Here is a 27959-nt window from a genome sequence, read left to right on the forward strand (position 1 = left end):
CTTCTGTTCTGTGACCTCGAACAGCCATTTTAATCCTTGTCATCTGTTCTGCTGGTTTGGAGCCCTGGGAGGCTGGATAGGAGAGTCTGCAGATTGTTCAATCACTCATTCATTTTATTTGCAATCTCAAACGCCATGCCTGTGTGCAGGAGGGACTTGGAAGACTTGGCAAATGTTTGACACCATGACTCTTTCCTGCTACTTGATAAATTCAGGATCTGGTAGTAGAAACATACGTATAAGCCAATAATGCCATGTGACAAGTGCTGTCAGAGATGTGGCGCAGTGTGTCTCACACACAGATAATATAATAATCCAGCTACATGAGAAGGGGATTGGCTGTGAAGATGAGGCTAAAGGAGCTCTCTTGCAGAAAACACAGGGTATGCAGAGACCACAGTGTTCCAGAAGCTCTGCATTGTTTGGGGTGAACAGAATGTAAAGCTTAGGGTCAGAGAGTAGATGAAAATAAGACTGGAAAGAAGCAGGAAGAGAAGGCAATTAGGATTCTTACTGCTCATGCTAAGGAATCCGGATTTCTCCCAGAGATGACTGGAAGCACCTGATAGATTTGAGCAGCAGGGTTGAAGTTTCCTCTGCCACCAGCCCACAGAGTGGGTAAGAGGGAAAAGTGATTGGAACCTGTGGGTCACATAGAGCTGAGTTAGTCAAGGTGGCTCCGTTAACAGATGACATACAAAATAATGGGTAAATAGAAGAAGCTTGTAGTAGGTGGGTGGGTAGGTAGACATGGCTTAGGAGAGAGATAGGCAGATAAAGAGTGCGGTGTTAGATCTTGCACTTACCTGCGAGTTATAGGGAAAGACAGCGTTACCAACGTCAAATGAAGCAAGACAAATCTATCCAAGCCAATATGGTTGATGATAGCTAATAATGAGAGCTGCCTATGTTTCCTACATGTTCATAGTGCTGAGAGCTGGATAATGAGATTTCAGTGATTTTTAATTACTTTCTTTTTTTATATGTATTTTGCTTTATATTATCAACCATATAAGTATTATTTTATGTGTTTTTAATAGTCCTGCAATGATGTATGTATACCATCAAAAATGTCAGTTTTGTAAAACCTAAAGCAAAGAGGAAAATAATTTCGGCTACCATTTGTAGTATCTACAGGTAGGTTTTACACAATATCCAGGGCTTTACATGTGTTTCTTTTTTATTTTTTTTATTTATTTATTTTTTTACATGTGTTTATAATCCTCATGACAGTCCTGTGAGGTACTTGCTACCCTCAGAAAAAGGAAGGAACTAGTCTAAGTGCACAGACTAGTGTGGTAGATTACAAAACCCAATTCTCTACCCCTCCTTGTATCCACAGCCTTGGCAATGTGACTCTTATGCTGTTCTCACTAAGAAGTTGAGTCTGTTTCCCAACCTCTTGAATTTCAGCTAGTCTTCTGACTTTCTTCAGCTAAGAGAATATGGAAGCTGTGATGTGGTCACAGTTCAGAGCTTGGACTTTGAGATCCACTGGACACCTGTACTCTCTCTACCTCCATCACACCAATAAGGCCAGGCTAGAATGCTGGACAATGAGAGACAGTGTCCCAGCTGCATCTATCATCTCAGCCAATAGCCAACCAACCATTAAACATCAGACATGGGAACAAGACCATTGTAGGCCAGTGTGATGCAGGCTGACCTGCAAACTGACAAGACGACTCCTGAGTAAGCCCAGCCAGGATCAGGTGAACTGACCAAAATCAGCAGAACTGTCCAGCTGACTCATATGTAATGGTTGTTGCTTTGTGACACTTAGGTTGCGGCATTTTGTTATATATCACTGATACAATAGAAAGTGGAAGAGCTGAGTTTTGAACCAGGTCTAGGCTTCTCCATGTGTCTTCAAGGCGTCCTCTGTCTCCATTATGGAGTTAGTGATCTCTCTGAAGCTTCATGCCTAATTCTCTTTCCCTGCCTCTCCTCCACAAGTGCTTTTAATTGGAAAGCACTCATTCTGTCTCCTTCCAACATCTAGTTTGGGTCACCGTATTTAAATTTGTAGACTGCTCCAGGACTGCCAAGCGTGTTATGTTTCATTTTGAATAATTTGTTGATATGATTAAGTTGCTGGAATGGAGAGTCTCTATACCTTGATTCACTAATAAAATTAGGATGCACTTAAGAATATATTTTAAGAATATATGCCACCTTCACATATTTCACTTGGTTTTATATTTATATTACTACAAGGTTAAAAAAAGTATCATCATACCTATTTTACAGGTAAAACAAACAAAACAAACACAAATCAAGACTAAGATAGATATAGAGTACTTGTCTGGGATCAAGCCGCGAATCAGACACCCCGTCTGCAAGCTCAACCTGACCTTACCACCAGACCATGAAATCTAGAATCTGACCCAGAATTATTTAATCCAGCTGTGAGTCTTAGGAGGCCATTTAACATGCTGGCTTTCTAGTTAAAAATAACAATCCATTTCCTATTGGATTTCAAACACTGCTGGTTTAACCAGGACTCTTCATTGTCCCCAGAAGTATAAGGGAAATGAATCAGCCCTCAAAGAGTATAACCTCCACGAGGGCAGGCCATTGTCTGTTCCCTTTGCCGCTGGGTCCCCAGTGCAAAGAAGAGGCATACAACATTAGTAAACAAGTGCTAAATTCTTAAAATACTCACTTAATCCTCACACACTCTTATTTCTTGCAAATTTCCTTCTTTTACAGACGAAGCATTAAGATTCAGACTTTTAGATCTTTTTCCTGAAGGAACTCGGAGAATGAGTGGCCGAGTCAAATTTTGAACCCAGGATTGTTGACGTCAAAATGCATGCATTTTTTTAACCCCTTTTTTCTTCCCCAAATAATAGACATGCGGGCCTGACAAGATAATCCCTAGGGTTAGATTTCTATGAGTAGCCTCAAGCCGCTATCTCTACCAGTGATTAAAAATGAGGAATCAGGCTTCATTCAGCTAAACCAGAATAAACATAGTAGACATTAATTTAAAAGAGACTTCCAGATTGTTAAATATTTGAGCCATCAAGGTATGCTGCAAATTAAAATGAGATTTTCTGATTTATGGTTTGACTCCACAGGGAAACAATTTTGTAGGTGACCACTGCCGACGTGATTGCACCAGGGAATTTGTGTGATCATTTCACAAAGTGCCGGAGCATGACTGTAAGGGCCAGATCATTCCCATTTTGCCTTTTGATTTGCTCTTCATCCAGGCCTTTCCTAACATAGCGTGAACACAAAGGTCAATTTCCTGCAGTCAATTTGAAAAAGGCCAACTCTCAATTAACTTTGCAAAAGAGGTCAGAGGTGATGTGGAGAACTAAAACCCACAAGTAATGTAAAACACCCATTTCAGCTCTGAGCTCAAATAGCCACCTCTAACCAAATGCTGATCGGAGCTGCTAACCAGGAATAACACAGATAAATTTGCAATCTGTTGCTCAAACCTCATCATTTCTGCTACGTACCTTGGGTGGACATATCAATAAGAGAAAAGTTGTAAGACTAGCAGCTGGAGAAAGAAGGAGAAAACAGAGAAAGGGATACTGGCACAATAGGCAAGCTAAATATTATTAAAGTAATTTAGAATGTATTAGATTCTTTCCTCCAACCTCAAATAGACATGCAAGTTTTCCCACTCACTTTTAATTGCCCTCCCACCCCAGCTGATGAACCAACATTTCTGGTGCCAGGCGGAAGACTCTGAACCATTGAGACACTATCCTACTCTCTCACACTGTAGAGTGGCCCCTTGAATCCAAACCAGACAGTGGAAAGTCTTGCTGTGGTCTACCAAAATTCAACCCCAAATGCTTACTAAGCCCTTAACTGTTGACATGGGGCAATATCAGGGACTCCTCAGTATGCCATGCTCTCTCGGGAATGGTTTATTCAGCCTTGTTGAGTAAGGGACACAAAGCCAAGGGGGCTGGGGAGTCCGTATAAAGGCACCATTCCACCTTTGATACAAATCCCTGTAATCAAAACCATATTTGGCCCACTCAGTCTTACTTCCAAACTCCCTCTGAGACGCTATAAACATTGGCAGACAATGCTTACAATTAAGGTGGAACACGTTCTCATAAATGTTTGTTTCTGTCTGCTAATTGTTTTAGTGACTAGTAGACGATGTCTTGTGGTCAGCCTGGAGAACAACAGCAAGGATCCCTAAATCCCCACCGAGAAGCAGCTCAGGAGAGTGGCACGATGACAGTGCTGGACTATGCAGCAGCAGCCTTGGGAAGCGTAGAAAGATGGAGGTTAGGATATGTTTTCCAGCCTTAATTGTCCAAGCGTGGGCTCGGGGTAACGGTGACATGATCAAGCTTCCCCCTCTTGCTATAAAGAAACACTGAGAGACTGTGTGCATTGTTGTCTTTCAATACCAAGGGGGGAAGTGGGCGAAAGAAAGTAAGAGTGTTCTGGCACCAGAATAATTTCTCCATTACCTCAATTAGTTCCAATGATGTGGAAAAGTTCTGTCTGGAGAAATCAAACTAAACGTAAAATCACTGAAGTGCCGGTGGTGGCGGCGGTAGGTGTTGATACAGGCATTAGTCAGCAATACTGATTGCAATGAAGTCACTCAAATAGCCCTGTCGCTGGAACCGGGGCAGAGAAATAAACTCATTAGATCACCCCCTTTAGTGAAGCATGTGGTTTTCAATGTGGCACCAACGCAACCTGGCACCCACCACAAGATTTAGCTGTCTGCCCTTGGAAGGCACAATTTACTAAGGTGTCTGGTAAAGAAATCTGGATAAGTTATTATTATTTTCTACAGAAACATAAATAAGTCCTCTTTCTTAAGAGCCACATTAGCCCTTAGTTATGAGATGTTGAATTTTCTTTAGAGAAGTAACTGGTTCTTTGCAGCTACAGAGCCCAGAATGGAGACAACTAAAAGGCAGAGACTACAGGAGATTTGGGTATTACACAGGGAAGACTTTATAATGCTTGAAGCTGGTCATAAGGTTCTCATGTGGGGATAGATACTAAGCTCCCCATTGGGTGTTCAGAGAAGACTGGGCCACAACCCTCCAGGGGTAATATAGGGAGAGTCCTTGCACTGAATGGGTCATCGAATGATTTAAAATTTCTTTCTCGAGCTAAGATCCAGCTAGCAGAAGGAGATGAGAGAATAAATAAAAGCCATTAAGAAAAAAAACCCTCTAGATTCTCAAAATATAGTCTGTCATATACAGAGTTATATTAAAATCATGTTTTCCTTAATGTTTGAAAAAATCGATAAAAATGGAGATGCTCTGCGATGGGTTGAACGACTTTATCAGTAGTAAATTTCTCCCAGTCTAATGATAATCTTCTTCAAGCACTTCTTTTGATAAAAGGTTGATGAGCACAGCATGCAAATGGATGTATGACTAGATAGATAGGTAGGTAGGTAGTAGGTAGGTAGATAGATAAATAGATAGTCCACTTCCCTGTGTGGTTGATGAATTTATTATCCCACTACAAAAAAAAAAAAAAAGCTGACTTAGGTATTATTTCCAGGTTATATAACTGAGGAAACTGAGTCTCTAAGAAGTTGAATAACTTGCCCCAAATCACACAGCTTAAAAGTGATAGAAGCAGGATTAAGATAAAAAATGGAGTCAGTCCCAGCTCCATCCACCCTCTCAGGCTTCTTTGCAAATCCTGGTCAGGGCATGGCTTATCCTGCTTTGAATGACTTGAATGTTAAATCAAGGAGGGATAGGGGCCCCTATTTCTTTATCATTGTGTAGAGATGGTAACTAATCAATGATTGATAGGAGAATTTAAAATGTCTCCTCAAAATGATTTTCCCTTTTTCAAGGTGACGGGGTACATACCAATCTAACTACTGACAAAGCTGGAATTTCACACCCCACTAGGAAGCCAGAGCCACTTGGCTTCAGCCCAGTCCCTGAAAACTAGAAGAGTAGTTAACAATGGCATGAGCCCCCAGGGCATATTGTTCAGAGAGCCAAGTTCAGAATTATTCATGACTATGTTGGAACCTCAATGACTAGAAGCAACCTCTTCTCCCAGCAAGTCTAAAATTTTATAAGATAGATGAGAGTGATGAAAATATTACTCCTCCACATGGGGATTTCAGCAACATGGAGGTGTTTTTGAAAATGCTATTTGAATTTTCCGGTTCCTGAAAAGAGGCTGGCTTTTACAGCTCGCCATAGACTAGGGCCCCACGCAGGAATCCAAGTTAGAAAGGGTCCCTCATCTGTGGTTTTTCCTCTGATTCCAAACTTTGTGTTCATGTATGTTTGTTCATCCAACTAGTCTTCATAACGCTATCTTTCAAATTACAAAAGGCAAGTCTTTATAAGTGAGGACAATAGGTAACCATTCTAATGTACGTCCCTGCAGAGAAAATTCCATATAGCCCACCAAGAAAGGGCTATTTTAATTAGTGTTTAAACTGAAAACTTGATTACCTACATTGGTGTTGGAACAGGAATTGCAAAAAAAAAAAAACAAAAAACAAAAAACAAAAAACAAACAAAAGCTGCAGACAAACTGGAAACATTAGACCAGGTTTTGATTTTCATGTTCTCACATACCAGCTCTTTCCCTACAGTCATGTTGAGGGCATCACAGCATATTTCATTATAGATATTAAAATATCTTAGGCTCTTTTTACTCTTTTTACATTGGTCTCATCACTCCCTAAAAATTATAAACAAGAACCACATCATCATGAAGAGCTTGGACTGACTCCGTGCAAGAAGAACCTAGAATCAGTCCACAATTCTGCTTCAGTGTGATCTTGAGTAGATGATTTAACCTCTTGGAGTGTCCACAGTAAGGATTATAATGCACCCTTGCAACCTTCCATCAGGTTGTGGAAAGTAATAAATGGGATACTTATTAAAAATCACCCAGCACAGTGCCTGGCACAGAGTGAAGGCTGGTACAAATGTACGCTATTAACATGGTTATATTCTCGTCTGCAAATAGTTTTGTGTTGAACACTTAGTAGAAGCTCAATATAAAAGTGATAATTTGTAACACCAGGGAGAGACAATAATCACAAATTGCACTACACTGACTATACGGCAGAGTAATTCCGGGAATTTTAAATTATTTTATTTTTTAAAAAGTGTCTCCCTTGTTACGTAATCCTTTCCCTGCCTTTCTTGTTTCCCTATTTTATACTTTGCCCAAAGAATCATTTAGTGTTCCAAAGTATTAGACTCTTATAGGTATTCAGAAGCCCCAGGAGAAATGGAATACATTTACAGACCCATAAACATCTAAATTAGCGCTATAAATGGGAAATATAGTCTATAGTTGGAGAGTGCCCAATACATAATATGTTGTGGCATAGAAGAGACTTCCTTTTTGGTGGCTGGAAAATCTATTTGCTCTAAGTATTCAATTTTAAAATGGATAATAAAAATAAATAATAGGCATGCTTCTGCTTAAATTGCACCTTTCATGGGAGATCTCAAAGAGTTTTTCAACTGTTAATTTATGACCCCTGGGGAAAGCTAGGTGGCAAGTAATATCTTTTTTCCTCAAATGGAGAAACAGACATAAAGAGGCCCAAGTGACTTGTCCAAGGACACAAGGCGAGCCCTGGCTTCAAGCAAACCATCCTAAGGAAAACACAAAGGCAGAGATATTCTCTTTAAATGATTAAAACCTGTATTATTTGCCTATAAAACCGGAGATGAATGCTAACGTGGGTTGTGTAACCATCATACAACCCACACTATTTTCATTAGTACATCAGCTATCTATTTCTGCAAACTACCACGAAACCTTAATAGTGTGTATTGGTAAATATTTATTCCTGTTCATGTAGCTGCAGGTTGGCTGGGAGCTGAGTCTCTAGACTGGGCCGAAGGCTGAGCTCAACTGGACTGACCAAGATGAAGGTTAAGTCTGGATCTTCTCCCTGTGTCTATGTGGAGCAGACATCCTGCCAGGGCATAATCATCTCATGGCAATGGCGAAGGAACAAGAGGCCCAACCCCGACCACATAAGTAAACCATGCCATTTCTACTAATCCTCACAAGGCATGGATTTCTATTAATCCACACAAGTCAATGACTGAGCTCAAAAGGAAGGGTGGGGAAGGATACTCTCCCCTATCATGAAGCTGAAAGGACACATGGCCATATCCCCAATTTAATTTCCTTGAAAGTATACTCTCCACCCCATGGAAGTGAGAGAAGGGAGTGAGTACTGTCACACTGTAATATAATCTATTACAATCAGCATTTATGATTGTTAACATTTCAGACATTTCGTATGGGCTAATCTTTAAAACTCTGCCTGTTTCACATGCTTCTGTAACTTCTACTGGACCACTGACCTGATCCTGGCCTCCAAGGGTGCAATTTAAATAAGACAACAAATACCTCTTGTCACTTACTAGTATCTCCTTGGTATCTAATTAAAGAGACGAATCAGATTTAAGAGGAAATTGCCTAATAAAAAAATAATCCTGATTTACTTTGATGAAATCATATGGGTTGGATCAATGAAAAAAAAATGTGAGCTTCTTTGACCCTATTATTGAGTCTATTCACACACTGTGAATAGAACCTGAGATTTCCAAGGAACCAGGAATGCTTGACATCTATAAAAGGTGCAGTGAAATATCCTTAGCATATGGATGCTTATTTTAGATGAGATCCTGTTAACTAACAACTCTACATCCACGATGCCTCAAAAGTCAAACACTCCAGGATGCCATGTGAGGATTCTTCTTGATTTGTAGCATCCTGCTGTAAATCTGAATTCCCCTCAAGTCATTTCATGCTACCACTGTACTCCTCCAACATTCGGTTTGTTTCTCAACCTAGACCAAAATTTCCAATTTGATACTCATTGAGTATGAGACACATACTCTCTCTCTTTCTCCTCATGCTGTACAGAACTAAAAAAAAAAAAAGAGAGAGAGAGAGAAAGGATTAGGGTCCAGTCTAATCTGAGTATCCCACACAGAGATGAGATTTACGGGACTGTCATCATTTTAGACAATGAGTAATATGAGAAGGAGTCCAATGCATGGCAAGGCCCAAATGAGGTAGCCTGGATATAGAGGGAAAACAGGGAAACCAGTTATCCCTTTGACACCTCTTTGAAGAACAGCTTTCTCTCCAAGGTAGCCAAGTCCTCTCACATCACTGCCAACCCCTGCCTCCAGGCTCTATCTGAATCACTTTCCTTTCTGGTTAAATCTGTGGATTCCTGTGGGGAGAAGAGTGGCTCCCACTGGCTCAGGACTATTTCTCCAGGTTATATATGTCACAATTTTCCATGCCTTTAACAAGACTCAATTAAAAATTAATCGGTCCAGCATGGCAATTTGAGAGGTAATTGTTTCTTTTCCTGACTCTGTGGCCATAGGCAAAAAGCACACCCAGAACCTAAATTAATCATCTAATTGGGATTTTTCCATACTCCAGCCACTCAGCCTTCCAGGGGTCCCAGCAATGTGCTGCCTGACCTCAGTAATTAGATTGCCCTAGTGTCCACTCTGTGGACTTTGTGCCTTACTTTCCCTTCCAAGTCCCTTTAGTAAAATGGAAAATAGCCACATAGGCTGTTTACCTGGGCCCTCCTCAATGACCAACAGCCTTTATCTTCAGAAGAGGAAATACTAGAAACAGGGGGCAGGTTAATATATTCAACATGATTTGTAATAGCAAAAGTTGGTTTCAACCTAAGAGCAGTCCTGCATTGGTTTAATATAAAGTATAGTCTATTCATAGAACACGTAGAAATGCAGCTAAAAAAGAAGTAAGGAAATGCTGTGATTTCATAGGTCTTTAGGTCAAACCATACACATTTAACATGTACAGCAATGCTGTGAGTTGTAAATGTAATTATCTGTTTAAAAAAAAACAGATGAATATATTGAACATGAAAAGAAATTAGGTTAATGCCAGAGGTATTTGTGTTTGTTCATAGTAGCTAACACACACATTACTTTTAAATTTAGTTTTTATATAAGACACACATTTTGTTGACTCTTCCCAAATTAAAGATTAATAGCATTGTTTGGGTTCTCTAGGCAAAGAAGGTAAAGGCCTGTATTTTATTATTTCATTTTTTAAACCTTGGCCTGAGTTTTGCATTTTCCTAAGGGGGTGGTTGGAGAAATCTAAGTATCTTAGTTTTTCTTAAGTTTCTACCTGCAAAAAATGAATTGAAATGTTTCACCATATCCTTCCCATATGCTTATCCATCATACATTAATGACCATAAATTAAAAACAAAAGATTTGGAACTATAATTGTTTAAGTGGAAGATAATTCCTTACATAATTGATATTCAGAAGAACTGCCAACATTTGAGAGTCTCTTAAGATACTTCAGTTGTCTTTCCTTCATGACCATAAACATTTATCTTTATCACACAGTGAGTGAATGTTCTGAGTACATTCAAACTATAAATTTATATATATTTGTATTTATGAAGACTTCGGATCACCAAAGACATACTTGTCACCTGGTAGGTAATTAAGAAGTTAATTTTAATTGAATCAACCTGACCATATCCCTCAACTTCAAGCCAATGTCTTTACATGATAACAGTAACATATGTGTTTTGTGAACTATATAGTATCACACAAATATTAGGCATAAATATTGTAAATAATAATGGAACCTATGTATCTGTACTGGCAGTTAATAGTATAAAAGAGTTATTCTTACCTAACCATTAAGACTTTATCTGCCAGTGCAGCCAATCTCTTCACAACAGTAAATGTAGCATCAATGATACTTTTTATTTTTTAGGATTTTATGTATTTATTCATGAGAGACACAGAGAGAGGCAGAGACACAGTTCAAGGGAGAAGCAGGCTCCCTGCGGGGAGCCTGATGCAGGACTCATCCAAGGACCCCAGGATCACAGCATGAGCTGAAGGCAGACACTCAACCACTGAGCCAACCCATATGCCCTGACACCTTTTTCTTAGGGCTTAATAGTTGTATTAAGTTGTGGCTCAGTCAGTCAGTCGGTTAAGCATCTGCCTTCAGCTCAGATCATGATCCCAGGGTCCCTGGGATTAAGCCCCGGGTGGGGGGTTCCCTGCTCAGTGGAGAGCCTGCTTCCCCCTCTCCCTCTGCTTCTCCCCCCTGCTTGTGTTCTCTCCTTCTCAAATAAATAAATAAAATCATTTAAAATATAGTTGTATGAAGTTGATGAAGGGCATTGTTGTAATTTTTCTGGGAATACTTCTAGATGTGTAAAGAATAGTACCAATACTCTTTCAAAAATCTTTGGAGTACAAAAAAAAAAAATCTTTGGAGTATACTCCAAGGAAACGAATGAATAAATAGAAAAAGTGGATACATTTTTTTTTCCTGATACTTGAATCCTTACTTTGGAACTGTCAGTCCAAGACCCTAGTTCCATTTATAAAGGATCCCGGCTCTAGTACAAAACGATTTAAGCTATGCCTCTTCATCCCACTAGACACATTTTCCAAAAAGCTAATTCTGCTTTTAATAGACTCACTTCAATCTTTAATAAGACACACACTTAAAAAAAAAGACACACACTTAATGCCTACACTGACAAAGAGCAGTAATATCGCACTTAACCTAATCATGATAGTCAAATGGTGCTGAGAAGTTTTGACAACAACTGCTTTACAAGTATATGGAAGGCAAAGACAACCCCAATTTTCAGTTTATCTGATTTAATGTGTTCTATAAAACTTCAGTGTTCACATCATCGGTTCACAGACCCTCTCTGAACATAATAAAGTTATTTACACAGCTGCTGATGGCATAGTCGAGGTAGAATTATTAGGATTCTCCCAACTACCTGTGAATCATAACAGTCCCAGAGCTTTATTAGCTATCTCCAGGCGCAGCATCTCCCCAGGGAGAAGAATTTGCAGCAAGCAGGAAGCTCTGGCTTCTTCACATTCATATCATGAAAACTCAAGAGGGCTCCCGTAAGACCTCTGACCTTTCCTCCGCGGCTGAGGTTGCCTGGGGGGCTCTTTCTCAGGGAGAAAGATCCACCAGCTTACTTTCCCCTCTCTCTTTCCTCCCTCCCCTGCAGCCTCACCTGTGATCACCCAGGGTAGGAAGAGACGAAAGCCCTCCCCTGGCTCTGATAACAGGGTTGCCTGACTGTAATTACAGGCTTTTGCTTCCCAGCTATCCAAATGACAGTCACAATCGAGCCTGAAACTCCTCAGTCAGATGGAATCAATTACTGAGCAAAATTGGGAGGTTAATTTTCCCCAGAATGAGATATGCCTTTTAGCTTTGCCATCTCTTTCACTCCAGCTGGTGGCTTATTTGGTTGCATTGTTCTCTGGCCACATGAACAAAGTTCCATTAGGAAGGATTTCCAAAAGAGTTGATTTGAAAAGGAAACTCCATCAGCCCCCAAACTCAATACATTCTGAATGGGGGAACTGTTATTAACTAAGCAGCATGGATGGCTAGTCACTAGAATTTACATTTGATGGACATGGAGTTAATCCAATAAGAAGAAATGGAATCTTCCAGTATAGTACCACTCCCTTCTTAGAAGTTCCCCTGGCTCTATAATAGCATGACCCAGCATTGAAAGAGTCTTCTCTTCTGGAAACTGCAATGAAAATAAATCATTTCCCTCATCTGAATAATTTTCTAAGTATGATGAAGCATCTCTTTAAAGACAAATAAAACAACCAGTATTCATCTTCTCCAAATGGAATTGCCTCTTCTGAATGGCCTAGTAAAAGTGCTATGATAGCTTCCATTTAATCAGTGATAATTATAACAATGATAAGGATGGTATCAGTGACTAAAATTTAGTCTTTACCGTGTTGCAGGAAATGCTTAATATTTCTCTATTAACTCGGTCCCCTCAAAACTTCCCTAAACCAAGGCACTGAGATGTTGGATCACTTGCTCATGTTTACTTGATTGGCAAATAATAAGCCAGACTCTAAACCCAGGTGACCAGATTCCAGAGCCCACAATTGAGAATCATGCTACTACATGATCATTGTCATGGATTTCAAAAGGGAGTACTCCCATCACTTCGTAAGTGGGGAGATTGAAGTATGGAGATATTAACTTGTTCGAGTTTATGTGTCTCATGAATTAATGAGGCTGCTATTCTACATCATACCTGTCAGACTCAAAAGCCTCAACATATCCATTAAAACCCTACAGAGACTTTGCAAACAGCCACTTTTGCACAGTCTTAGGTGACAGTTAACTAAAATCATTGGTGGCAATTATCAATTCTAACATAACTTGCATTCTTCTGTTCGTCATCTTTAGGAGTATGGCTCGGTTGAATCAGTGGATTCATGTGATTCCTATAATAATATTGAATGCATTGCACTCCAAATCCGACGTATTTGTTTCCCTTGTAGCATCTTTAAAAACTGTCACTCCATGAAGTACATACTTCATCTGAAGCCAGACTTTGAGAGTTGGAATAACTTGTAACGTAAGATCTTTGGAATTAAAATTTGGTGCCATTACTACTCTTGAAATTCAGTATCCCCGTGATATCTGATAGATTAAAAGGCAGGTGATTCACTATTGGCCCTCAGTCTCTGAGTCAGAAAAGTGAACTAGTAATTGCTAGTTGTATGACATTTGTTGGAGGTAGAGCTTGGCGCATCAATTCAGTCATTTGGCAAAGAGTCACTGAGTTCCTCCTGCATCCCGGCGTGGTAGCATGGTAGCAGCCCTGACGAAAGCCTCAGAATAGCACAGACAATGTTCCCTGCTCTCACAGACCTCATATTCTACCGATAAACTAGGCCAACACATTTGCAAATGGCTTTTACATTTAGCACATGTTACGTAACGTGGTGGGGAAATAAATGGCAAATAAGTAGCGTTTTCTTCTTGCAAGTCAAATAAGTTTTTTCTTTCCCTAAGGAGTATACAATGCAAACATAGGCAATTAGGAATATATGAATGTGGCCAACAAGAAAATCATCCAAACTGAAATGGAAAAAAAAGATAGTTTTTCTTTCCTTTTGGAGAATGTGAAGTGGGGGAGTGCTATTTACATTACAGCAGGACTCCTTATGGTTCATATATATGTTGGTGTGCGTGGATCTTTCATTTCATGAAGAAAAGTTACTGCGAAGAAATATCAAGAATACAGATTAACAAGTACTGCTAATTTAAAACCAATTCTAAGTAAATGGAGTTTAAAAACTTCCGAAGTTCAAAAAAGAAAAGAGTCACAAACTTATAGTTATATATTATATACTATAATTTATATATACATTATATGTATGAACATATATACACAATTATAGAATTCATTGTGAGAATTTGATTCATCAGCATCATATCCTAGACCCCAGATTTCATAAAGCGAGGCTCACCTCTGTTTAAAATACATCTGGGGTGATACGATATTAAATAAGCTAGGAGGACATTCAGTTCTCAGTAGACACTGAGAAATAATGTTTTGTATAAGCCAAAAGAAACACACACCCACACACTTTTAGTACCCCATAATTTTTTTCAGATCTCCAGAACATGATTTCTGGATTCAGAAAGGATAAGAGGCCATATGGCTCTGGATCTCTACTAAGTGGTCTCCATCCCATTTTTTTCTTTTCTCTTAACCCTGGCTTTTCTTCTCATAGACTCTGTTTCCTTCCTTGCAAAAGGTAGTCCCTGATTAGAGCTGGGACACAGCACACCTGCATGAGCACTAGCCTCCCCCAATTACAGCATCTTTAGTGTAGGTGTAGGAGCAGACCTTGTAAAAGGGGCTTTCTCATTATTATTATTTTGTGGTCAAAAGGTTGCATATACTATTTTTTTTTCTGCTGCTAAAGCTTAGAAAGGGTGGAAAGCAAAATATTTTGATAATTATTCAGGCCATCAGGTTACATAAGAGGTTCCATAGCTTTCTGCATCAAACTTGAACAGTTGAAACCACAAATTCTGTTTTTGCAGCCATAAAACATTCGTGGCAAAAAAAAAAAGAGAGAGAGAGAGAGAAAGAGAGAGAGAGAAAATAATAAAATCCATTTTCCATTCGCTTGAAACATAAAATTTAATGTGGTGAAAAATGACAGTTTACTCCCAGTAGGAAACTGCTCAGAGCCTGTTTCAGAGGCATGGTGTGGAGACTTTGGTACCCATGTGCAGTCACTGAATGCTGCAAGAAATTGAATACTGAAGAGGATGTTGCACAGTAAAACATGTAAGGGGCAAGGTAAGTAAGCCCTTGTTCAAAGTGGAAAAGGCTTCCTTCTCTGACAAAATTGCTAAGTTACAACTATTCAATAATCACTGTTCGATCCAACTCTCAACTTGAGAAATACACGCACAGGTAGACATAGTGTAGTAGATGTCCTCACACCAAGACTGAAGACATTTGGCTATCAGTGGTAGGTGAATGTGTTTATCAGTGTGGGAGACGTTGAATTATTTTTCAGAAAGATCAAGTGGCAATAGCTGTGAACTCCACAAAATATAATATTCACACAGTATTTGTCTTCTTTATGAATATCTCAGAGCAGAATCAAGGCATTCAATGAAAGTAGCAAAAATACTAAGCTCTGGTTCTTTCAATAACAGGAGAAGCAACTGAGGACTCATCCTTTAACTCAACTGGCCTCTATTTCTTTCCTATAAAGTTAACAGTTGGACTAAGTGATTTCTAAGCACCATTTTAACTAATGTTCTGTATGAATTTTAGAAAAGAGTAGTTATCTGGTTATCCAAATCAATGGAGCATTGAACCAAGTAACAACTGAAAGCAAGAACTGCCTTGTCCATATCTGAGTGAAGTTGAATATTACATGTGGTTTGTAGAATTTCTGAGTCTTACACAGACATTTGTCATGCCCTTAATGTTTAACTATTTATATCAGTAATCTATTGACACAATGCTCTCTAATCACTCCAGAACTCGGTGAGTTAAAACAATAAGCATCTATTGTTCCTTAAAGTCTGTAGACCCGCAGGGAAGTTCTGATCTGGGCCAGGTTTAGCTGCTCTCAGCTGGATTTGCTTGCGCATCTGCAGTCGCCTGGTGGGCCCCAGAGAGTAGATGGTTGGTCTAGGATGGCTTCACTTACATATCTCACAAATCATTACCTGGTGACTGAGTGACACTCAGCCAGAAGTCTCTTCTTGTTTGGGAGAATAGCACAAACTCATTCTTATGGCAGATGAGAAGGGTTCCAAGAGATAAAAGACACACAGACAGTTAAAGCAGTTAAAGCATATGCACAAAACTGGCACATGGTCACTTTTACCACATTCTGGTGGTGAAAACAAGTTGCAAGACAAGTTCAGATTTGAGGGATGGGGAAAAGGAGACCCTCTCATGATGAAAGAAGCTGCAAAGGTACATTGCAAAGCATGTGGATTTAGGAAGGTGTGGAGAATTAGGAACATTTTGATAATCTGACACACTATACTTAGACACTGCCGTGGCTGAAAGTATGATCTTTATTTTCTAGTGGTAACAAATGTGTTTCTCTACTTATTTTGTAGTGTTCTGTAATTTCCTATAGACATTGTCTTCCATCAATTTTTTTTTCCCTATGTATGCCACTTCACTTACCATCATTCAGTATCATATTTGGCCAAACCTTAATTTGGGGCTAATTAACGTCAACCTAATTATTGTAGCATTTACTATCTATTTACTCTTAGACTATTGGTATGGAAGCCTTCATCATTATTATAAATATGTGAATATTATTCCAAAATTGATCCTAATGCAGTTGTTATATAGAAAAAGATAGATATGATCCTTACATTGCCTGGATTCTAAATTTACTAGAGTCACAGTTAATTCTGGAGATATGGGAGATCTGAGATGATATATACTACTTGCTGCTATGCTTTGTATATCATGTAACCTTTTTGAGTCTCAAGTAGCTTTTCTACAAAAAAATAAAAGTTTACTTATCTAAAGTGTCTTCTAACCTTAAGTTCTACGGATCACTCATTTTAGGTGGACTCAGTATGCCAACATTCCTGAGTCATGTTAGACCCCAATAACTTACTGAAGTCTTAGAGTATATATGCTCTTAAATATTTTGAGTATTCTTAATGTTAAAATAAGTAAAAATGTCCAAGTTACCCATGTAGATTGACATCAGCAAGTGGCTTTGACAGAGTTTAGTCAGGGACAAGTCTTTAGCTACATCAGATAAAGATAGGTTCATTCCTTAAAAACTTCATCAGTATTTTTTTCCAATATACTTGTGAAAACACTGAGAATGCTTTTCCATACAAAAGTTTTCTAATAAGTTTGCAATTACTCTCCATTAGTCATGTTCAAATCTTTCTTCGTTATCAGTAGTCTCTCTAAATCCAGGTAGATCAGAATGATTAAAATGAGAGAAATATTTGAGATCAAACATGGTGCTATAACATAATAAATCTTGTCTCATTTTCTATGTCATATGAAAAAAGACTGGTAAGTAAAAAATAAGGTAAAATGTTTATTATAGTTCATATATACTGAGCTCCAGAAAAATATAATTGACATACAAATGTAGACCATTGATTTCCATTTTAGAATGAGTTCTGGTGATGGTTACAGGAAAGAGATTTACCTTCTTATTCAACATTTCCATAAGCCTTTCACAAACTTCAAAAAATTTAAAAATACAAGATGAAGAAATACATTAGAAATTTTCTAATAGTCAACCACAGAAATATAATATTACCAACTTAAACCAAACATTATTCTCCCTCCTTATTAGAATGTGACACATTTGACCATCAAATACAATTAAAAATATCATTGAAGAGTATAATTTTATATTTTCTATTTAAGAAGAAGAAAAATGTAATGCTTGAAATACTGGTAATGAGCAAGTGTAAAACTGAAAAGTAACTAAATATAAGACAAGGCACTTTGGAATAAGCAAAGTCTCTAGGATTTTAAGAGCTGGTTAATCCCAAAGCCACTGTTTTTTGTTGTTGTCCATGTGTCCTAAGAGTTTTTCCAACTGGCAAAACAGTGACAAGGTGCATACGCTTTTTCATACTTTTTGTTGTTTGTATAAAGCTATTTTGGTTGACTCCACACAAATAAAGGGAAATAGAAGCTTGAGGCCACCACTGGAATTATTCAAAAATCACAAAGAAAACCCATGTGTTTCATTCACACAGCAATTTGGGGTGAATGTGGTTTTTGGCCAACATTTTCCAGAAAACCACTTAATCCTCCAAGTTTCTTCTAAGTCTAGATACACAACCAGAATCCCAGCTGAATGGATTCACTTAGTCTGAAGATCCAAACTGGTCCAGGATATGCAGTCCTCATCTTTCTGAACTCTTGGAGGATCGGAGGAAATTTATGGGTAATATGGAAATAGAAAAAGCTCAATGCCTTTCAAATTCTAGTGGAGTAAGTAATCACAGGCTGAATCCTTTCAACCACCCGGGATAGTTACAGCATTCCTCGACTGTTTCTCATGGAACTTGTTTTATGCTAACATACCTGTATGTTAGCCTTTGGAACCAGGCTTCCTAGGTTCACATCTAGACTATACTATTCACTAATTGTGGAATCCAGTTATTTAAACACTCTCTGGCTCTGTTTCCCCACAAATAACATAAGGATAATAATATATAACTCATAGTGTTCTTGTTAGCATGAAATAAGATTATATATACAAAATTGCTTGCCATAGTACCTGGCACATATTAAACACTCAATAAATGTCAGCTTTGATATTGTTATTATATCATATCACCATCACCATCATCATCATCATCAGTAATACGCAACCAAATACATACAAAAAAAGTCCAACCGTAAATCTGACATCGACCTTACATATCACATGCTTGTTACTAATAAAGGAATTCTTAGAGAATTCCTAATTGAAGAATTCCTAATATGGGGGAACTGCATTCATAACTCTGGGCTCTAATGCTCATCCGTGGCAAATCATTAAAGGAGATTGAGAAGCCCATCTTTCAGGCTCATCCTAACCTCTGAAAGCCCTATTCATCCCTCGTCTCATCAATCAGTATTTATGGAGCACCACATCAGACAGTGATGGAATTAAAGGAGGAGAAATGTCCCCTGCTCCAGACAGACTCATCACCCAGGGAGGAGACAGCCATATTCACAAATAATTACCATGCATTAATGCATTGCATTTGCTCTTGGAAAGCAGCAGGCCAACAAAGAGGATACTTACATTATGCCTAAGGGGATTGGAGAAGGCTTGACACCGGAAGGGACATGGGGTCCCAGTCTTGGAAAATACGAAGAAGCCACCAAATAGAGAAAGGGGAAAAAAGGACTCTGCATACAGAGTAGCAGGTACCAAAAGGTTATGAAAGTTCTTGACATGTACCAAGGATGCATGTAGTTAGATGCAGTTGAAACAAAAGATAGATTCTAGAGATCAAACAAGTAAGCTTGGGGAGGGAATTATGAGAATATATGCCCCACTACCTTCTACAGAAAGTAAAAATGAATTAAAATATAGATTATTCAGAGATGTCTGAAAAAAATGACCAAAAAAAAAAAAGAAAAACTTGCTTAGACGACAGTACATTTTACTTGCTCTTGGAAAATCTCCCTGTGAGTACCTTCTTTCCTTCTTTTTTTGTTTAATGGACCAAAAGGAAACGAAATAATATTTATTGTGTCTCTTGCATTTGCTCCTTAGGAAAATGGCATTAGCCTCATATGGAAACACTTTGACAGGCCCCTGAAAATAATTCCTTAACCACAAACATGTCTTCTACTTGTCTGATCTCAAATTGTTCCAAGTGAGTATCACAATTTCAGGTCAGGTTTAAGGATATGACAGGCACTATCAGTCCATTAAATATGAATGATATATGAGGTAGAGGGCGGAGGTGTTGGCACAGAAGGAAAGACTGCTGGTGGGAGCCCCATTCCAGGTTCTGTAGAGTGTCTGCCTCCCTAGGAACCTTCCAGTTCCACCTGAAGACACTTACTGGCAGCTCCTCAGCACAGATGAAGGGAGGAACAATGGAACTTCTCTGTGTTCATCACCCAGATACCATCTCAGTACCTCAGTGGAGCATGATTATTGGAAGCAAAATAACACAGATAGGATTTCACATCCAAGCTTTGGAAATGAGAATAACAAAGATGCGAGGACACAAACAACCCCTCTCACTGCACTCCACCCCTCTTTACCCCCCTGCATCCACCTCCTTGTTGCTCTTTTGCTTCCTACTTCTAATTGGCAGATACTTGATCCACACAGCCATTTATTTCATTTTCAGAGTGCAGAAGGCCACTTGAGACCTACTGATATGTGTGGGAAAGTGACAGCCATGCTACTTGCACCTGTTGCGGGGAGCGACCCGTTGCCTCTCCCTCCCTTGCTGTGCCCATTGTGTGCCACCTTCTTCTGTTTCAGTAGCGGCAGAAAAGAAGTCAAAGTAGCCGGCATTCAGCATGACCACATACAAAAAGGAAGCCAGAAAGCTTCCTTGTACCTCTTTTCCTCCCAAAGCTTGCCCAGTGGCCTATTTCAATAGTAAATGTAGCAATCCTATCTCTTTTAGAGCTACAGCATGTAAGAATCAAGAATCAGTAAAAAGCAACAGCATAAGCATTTATTTGGATGGCCCACTGAGCATTACTGGGATGAATCAGCTACACACACACACACACACACACACACACACACACACACCCTAATTCAAAACTATTCATAGTCTCCCAAGTAGACCATATCTCATACTTTTTGAGCAAGTTAAGTAGACTTGAGATCCAAGGCTCTGAGGACTTTTAACTTCCCAGAGAATAAGCTGCAGTACCAATAAACTTTCACAGCAATCTCCTTGGAATGCAGACTAAAATCGGGTAACTCTATATACAGCTCTTAATGACAACACCGAAGAGCACACATTCAAAGGAGAGGGGAAAGAAGCTTAGCAGCTACTGTCTTGAACAACTGTGCAGCAATGAAACAAGACCAAATTTTGAAGTTGGATGGCCAAACTGTTTAGTTGGTGTCTGTTACCATGTGGAGACTATAACTGCTCAATGGTGGTAATAATACATCATAAGACCTGGAAATGGAAAAGACCCATTAAATCATCAAGTAATGCCTTTGCCAGCACAGGATGCAGTTCCCAGAGAATATTCCTTAAAGTGCCCCTTGGGATGAGCTCCAAAGACCATGTCATTTTATCCATCTCCAAAGAGTGCAATCCAGCTATCTACAGTATCCGATTGCTGTTATGAAATTAAACTTTGGCCTTAAAAGCATTGTTCCATACCAAACTAGTCCTTGGTACCAGGTTTTCATTAAGGACCAGTCATAGCCCTTGGAGGAGGCAGGAAAGGTCATTTTATCCATTCCCCTACCTCCGGGCAGGTCTTGTGTGAAATGACACCAGCCTGGCTCTTATTATAAAATTCCCAGAGCAGGAAGTTCTATAGCCCCTGTTGTAATGTGCTTTCCCATGACACATAACCCTCATGTAGAGAGTGTTTTCTACAGTCTAGTCGAAATCTCTCCCACCACAGTTTAAAAACACGTTCCCACAGTAGCAGAGAACTATCTATCACCTGCAATGTGGTGTGTTCACCTGAGAAGAAGACGGCCGTTTCATAGCGCTTCCTTTGCTTGAGACTTGATTTTAGCTACGGTTTTCATATCTGAGTTTACCGAAACAAAAGGTGATAGGGACTTCTGGAAGGCAAGGCTTGTTCTTTTCCTCTTAGTAACTTTTTGGATTTTGATTAGTTATAAAAATAAAGTGACACTCTGTGGACTCAAACAGTTAATTCAGATTTTGGTGCATGTGATGCAAACCCATTTAATGCTTCATTTCATATTTCATTTTCATTATATCAAAAGAATTACAGATTTACTAATCAATTACATGCATAAAATCTGGAATCCAAAACCTAGCAATGTTAAAATATTCATGAAGTAATATGCTAATTACGCATCATTATTATTTATTTTTTCTCTTACTTAAAATAGATATGATCGGACCTTTATTGGCAATCTCTTATTCTACTTTTTAAATTACTGTAAGTAATTGAAAGTCATGAAATAGCATGTCTCTGCACTTTTACAAAAATGGCGATTGTTTTTTATTACCTCTAACTGCTCTTTTCAAAATTTGTCCAGAGTAATGAAGCATCAACCATCTTTCAATAAGAAATCTGGAAATCGATAACCTGAGTTTATGCTTCTGACGACTTCCTTATCCGGCTTTTGATCATCTGGTGAGTCTATGTTAACAACAAAATACTTCAAGGAAGGAAATCAGAATTGATTATCTTCATGATATTCTTGTTTCTCATTTTCGAGAAAACAAAGTTTACAAGAATAATTTTAATTTTATACTAAAATGTATTAGTCTTCATGTTAATAGAACATTTTCTAAGACATATTATATTGATTAAATGAAGCCAAGTAAATGATAAAATGTATGATGTAGTCATTTGTATTTAATGTTTATTGCAAATTTTTGGTAAAACTTGAAAGTATTAAATTTTAGTGTGGAAAAGAGGGATCTAGTGCTTTTTATATTTTTAATTTTTAAAAATTAAAATTTTGTTTTGTTTTGTTTTTGAGCTAGTGCTTTTTACAACACATACATCTTTGTCTTTCCCGTACTTTGTCTGTGTTAAAGAGAGAGAAGGGACATTTTCTTGAAGCTAGAAAGAAGTATTCTAATGATCATTCCAATGTGAATTTTCTAACGGAGTTGTCAAATCAGAATTACTTCACATCTAGGAAAGTTTAACCTTATGAAAATTCTTAAGGAATGCATACCTTAACTCAAAGTGGGTCATAATCTTAAGTATTTTATTTTTCATCCAAGAATGCAATGCTTCTGTAAGGTCACAATGCCCATATATAAAACAATGGTATAGGTATCATGCTTATACCTCACATAACATTTTAGGAGACCTTCCTTTTCAAGTCTCTGCCTCCAAAGACAGACATATTTTTTTGTGGATTTCTGAACTCAGCCAATATTGTTGGGAAAATACTTCTGCACACCAACAAGAACAGTTAACATTTTATTGAGTGCTTACCATGTGCTAAACACTCCACATGCATCATATTATTTGATTTTCATAATCACCCTGTGAAGTAGACACTATCGTGATTTCCATTTTGCAGGTGAGGTTCACCAAGGTTAAGTATCTTGCCCAAGGTCACACAGCTGGTAAGTAGTATGGCCAGGATTTAAACCTGACAGTTCATCTACAGAGCCTCGGACTGTGTTCTAACCAGGCTTTGCACATGAATCTCTTGAAGTATCACTTTTATGTCACTCCGCTTTCTTGTGCCCAACAGATTCAACAGCTTGGAATCATTAGAAAAATAAAAGCACACAGAAAAGCAAATCAAAGAGATCTGAAATAAAAACAGTATTTTAAAATACCTCTTTCAATCTCATGATCAGTAAGAATGAGTAAAATTAACTCCTCCGTTTGATTTGTTTTCCTTTGTTTAAAAACTGGAAGACGCCCTAACTGCCTTGCTAATTCTGACCTCATCAACGTTCTGTGACATCGAAGAACAAATGAAAATGAGACTGGCCTCTCATGACATTTAAATATGCCATGGCCACTTCTAGGAAAGTTTCTAAGTCTCCTATCCCGCAAATAGAGCGAATTTAAGTACAGAAGGAAAGAAAATAAAACAATCAGAAAATAATTATAGGCATACCATTTTCAATAAAAGCGATTTTAAAATTTTTATTTAAAGATCTTGTTGCTTTTGTTCAATCACGGATCATTGCACATAAACCATAAACAGGAACGACTCCATGAGAACGAATTATTGCATTTTCAGGACTCAGCTGAATATTGAAATGAAGAGCTTCTGCATTTACTTTAAAGGATTTTTTAAAGAGCACATAACTGTTACTAGATATGATGAGGTATTTCGTGACACAGGAAGTAATTATTTGACACAACTGGCAGTTTTAACTGACTTTAGAAAGCTTGCTTCTCTGTGGTCAGGCGCTCATTGCTAAGAGCAAACGGATGAGCTTCAAAGCATTGGTTTGGACCATTGGAAACAGATAATCAACAGATGATGGAGAGAAGTGTGGCCCCCCTTTTGGGTTTTTTTTTTTTCCTTCCAGTTCTTCTTGTCAAAGGATGATTGATATGTGTGGAGCAGCCCTGCCTGAGGCACTTCCTATAATCAAAGCACACGCCCACCCAGAGCTAATTAGACATTAGATTAGTGTCAACTGATTGATTTAAAGCAGCCGGCCCCTCTTCCCCACCCCTCCCCTCGCCCAGCAGGGTTGAGGATGGGGCTGGTCTCCAAAATGGCTCTCTCTCCAGACAGGCAAATTATTCATGGAAGCTCCAGGAAGGAAACCTAGAGATAATACAATGTGGCTAAAAACACAACCAGAAGAACTTGTCTAGAAGGAAAGTGAGAGGGAGGAGAGAGAGAAGGAGGAACAGAAAGAAAAAGAGAATGAATCATGTTTCCCAGAGCAATGAAACCCCTTGGTCCAATTTGTTGAGTTAAGTTAGAGAGAGTGTTTGTGATGTTTGAAAGAAAATTATTTGCAATTTAACCTAGGAGAGTTCTGAGTACATTTGGCTACAATTTAGATACCATTTTTCAAAGTCTTTTCCTTTCATTTTTCCCCCCCTTTATAAATATATGAGCCGGGAACATTCAAAGTTGTCTTAATGGATTAAGCAGAGACAAGGCTGCAAGGAGCAAATTAAAAATGAAATAGTTACAGCTGTTGGAACTGGCATTGGGCAGAGAGAGAGGTAAAAAAGATTTCTCTTCTTACAGGATAAGGGAGATTTCAGGAAAACACTGAGCCCTTGCCGGGTTCAGATGCGCACGCCTGCAAAACAGTGAGTGATTCCTTGACTTCTTAGCAACTGCACAGCTCTGCTGCTGCTTGCTCCGTGGAGGAGCCCAAATAGCTGGAGTTCAGCTAAAAAGTGAGCCCATTCCCAGAAGAGACCACCAGAGTAGGGGGCAGCCAGGGGCCAGTTTTAGACTTTTCATTTGCAGATTAAAGGCCTTTTCCACTTGTCACGTCCTGCTACTATTGCACTCTGGGGTCAGGACTGATCCAACACAAACACACCTCTGGAATTATTTCTGTGAATATGGGACCCTGAGAAGTGCTGTAATGGCAGCAGAAACGTGTGAGACAGATAGTACTTGCTAATGGAACTCCAAAAGCTTTCATAGAAGGACGTCATGTCGTGGGTGGGAGAGGGGAGAGGGCCAGAGAAAAGGAAGAGGGAACAGCTAATGATCTGGGGGGAGGCAGGTAGAAGGTGAGAAGAACGGTGATGGCCAAGTGATTGAAAAGACATTCCAGTTAGCCATGACGTCTGATATTTTTAATGTCGGTATAGCTTACCAGGCTATGTGTGTGTGTGTGTGTGTGTGTGTGTGAATTTATATATATATATATATATATATATATATATATAATCTATTCATGAGACTTAGAGTCAGAGACACAGACAGAGGGAGAAGCAGGGAACCTAATGCGGGACTCGATCCCAAGACCCAGGATCATGACCTGAGCTGCGGGCAGATGCTCAAGCACTGAGCCACCCAGGCGTCTCTCCAGGCTGTATATATTATTTCACTGATTTTCTACAAATCCCTGGAAGATAGATAGGGCATGTGTCATTATGAATTTACAGACTAGATACGTCACCCATTACAGATGAAATGATTAAGACAAGTAATTTTTCCCTCACATTAGTAGGAAAAGTCAGTGAACTGGTATCAGATAAGCCCTTATCAACGTGTCATACTCCCTCCAACCTTCTGTCTTGCTTTTTTTTTTTTTTTTAAGATTGTGTTTATTTACTCATGAGAGACTCGCAGAGAGAGGCAGACACAGGCAGAGGGAGAAGCAGGCTCCCTGCAGGGAGCCCAATGTGGGACTCGATCCTGTGACCCTGGGATCGCGTTCTGAGCCAAAGGCAGATGCTCAACCACTGAACCACCCAGGCATCCCCCAACCTTCTGTCTTAATGGCATTTCACATATACATATAGTTCTTATTATTTTAATATTTAGATACCTAGTCCATTTGCATGGTTTCTAAGACTTTAGGACCCACCCTTCTTAGCTCAAGAAATGAACCAGACCATAATCCAGAAATCTGGGAGGTCATTAGGGAGGATCTACAGGGTCCGGAAGAGGAAATGCTGAATCTTGGATTAAATATGAGAATAATAACTCAGGGTTTTTTTCTATGAGAAGACTAAGGACCCAAGTTAACTTCCGACTGGTTCCCAAAAGAACCAGTCTTTTGGTTCCCACCAAAGAGTAAAGATGCAGGGAAGTGGTCATTGAAAATTGAACACTGCACTCCAAAATATGTTGTGAAAACTGACAGAAGTTTCTGGAGTCCAAAAAGCAATCAGGCACCAGAGCAGAATGGAATTACTGCTTTATATTTCTTGTGTATGGGTCTCAGCATCATAATGACAGCTTTCAAGGACTACTTAGGTTGAAATATGAAGCCACTAAGGCCAAGAGTGGGTAAAGTCTGGACAATTCCATCCACGTCACTGTTTCCCCCTGGCTCTCTTGTCTCCCTGTGGAGACAGGAATTCAGAGAACACAATCGGAGAGCCAAAAGGGGAGAGGCGTACGGGAGAGTCCTCCAAATGCCGATTCGGCAAATTTTAACTTTTGCAGCTATAAACCTTTCAATACCTCAAAATAAATCCTTCAGTTTTATATGAGATTTTGGTTTCTGCAGCTGTAGATTTATGCAGTGTGCTCAGGCCAGGCCAAGAGAAGTGAACACAAGTGATGTAACAGATAACATAAGGATGTTATTCAGCTTTTCACTATACAGCACTGCTCACTTAGGAACTTTCCAAATGTCATGTGTAGCCCCCCTCATTAATTAGCTGCTAAAGCAGCTGATCTTTTGCCATGGATGCGTGTCTCCAGCTGCTGGCCTTCGGCTTGCGAGACACAGGAAGCAATGCACTTCCTCGCCCCGGCCTGGATCTGAGACTGTCAGACAGGCAAATCACCCAGCGGCATCACTGGGGCAGACTAATCTGTCCATTGCTGGTCTGCCCTCTTTTGTGTGCCAAGTTGTGTGCCTTGGTTGCTGGTGAGAAGTGGATTACTGAAACGTAATGTGCTTCTAGAGCCAACTATATTCACTAGGAAAATTTTTAAGACAGGTCAACCACATAAGCAGCCAGGAGCTTTTGATAATAAGACCACGCACAAGGCAAGAACAGACCTATTACTGTATTGCCTTTATTGACTTTCTTGAGAATAAATTGACTAATATTTTATGAAAATTATTATGAATCAGGCTCTATGCTATTTTTCCTACAAATATCTTAGTTAATCCTCATGATGACTGCAAAGTAGATAATATCAATTTCACTCTACAGAGGAAGAAACCAGGGTGGAGGGGGTTAGATGCCTTACCTAAAAGTCATCCAGGTAGATGCTTGAGGAACCCTGTCTCCATTTTCCTCAACACCATATGGAGTTGCTAATTCCTCCAAAAATAGCAATGTGTAAAAAGAAAGAGGAGACTGTCTTCTAGCTAAAATTATGGAGAGAGACCTACATCGCTGCTCTTACATGAGAACTGCAAAGGTTTTATCATTATAGCATCACCTGTATGCGAGAAGAATGGGTTTTGTTAACAATGACTGAAACCATGGTTTTTTACATTAGTTTTAATTTTACCAGAGTTTTACCTGTGTGAGTTCTACTTCTGGCCAAGATCGAGTAAAACGGTCTATACCCTCCCACATCCAACAAGCTCTCAAAAGCAAGACAAAAATGCATGAGACAATGGTTTTGAAGATACTGGACATCAGTCCATGAAGGACAGTGAAACCCACGAAAAGGGAAACAGCAATGTGAGTCCTGTGATTTACTCATCTCATTGACCAGGTGCAGAGCAGGGAGGGGTACCCAGGTGGTACCCAGGGGTACCCAGCTTAGCAGTCTCCTGGAGTCAAGGAACCAGAAATGGTTGTCTGGGAGGGTCAAAGCAGT

At 39.2% G+C, this 27959-nt stretch overlaps 1 long non-coding RNA gene across 2 annotated transcripts; it reads left to right on the top strand.

Annotated features, from left to right (window-relative positions):
• The first annotated feature begins 437 nt into the window (after positions 1-437).
• On the top strand, positions 438-27953 carry LOC140607561 (uncharacterized). Of its 2 annotated transcripts, none has more exons than XR_012009531.1 (3): positions 438-618; positions 22074-22171; positions 27648-27953. It is a non-coding gene; the product is annotated as an uncharacterized lncRNA (long non-coding RNA). The 2 variants fall into 2 exon arrangements; XR_012009532.1 differs by lacking the exon at positions 27648-27953 and adding an exon at positions 24732-24861.
• The last annotated feature ends 6 nt before the right edge of the window (positions 27954-27959 follow it).

Source organism: Canis lupus, chromosome 16, assembly GCF_048164855.1.
Source record: "Canis lupus baileyi chromosome 16, mCanLup2.hap1, whole genome shotgun sequence".
Taxonomy (NCBI): Eukaryota; Metazoa; Chordata; class Mammalia; order Carnivora; family Canidae; genus Canis; species Canis lupus.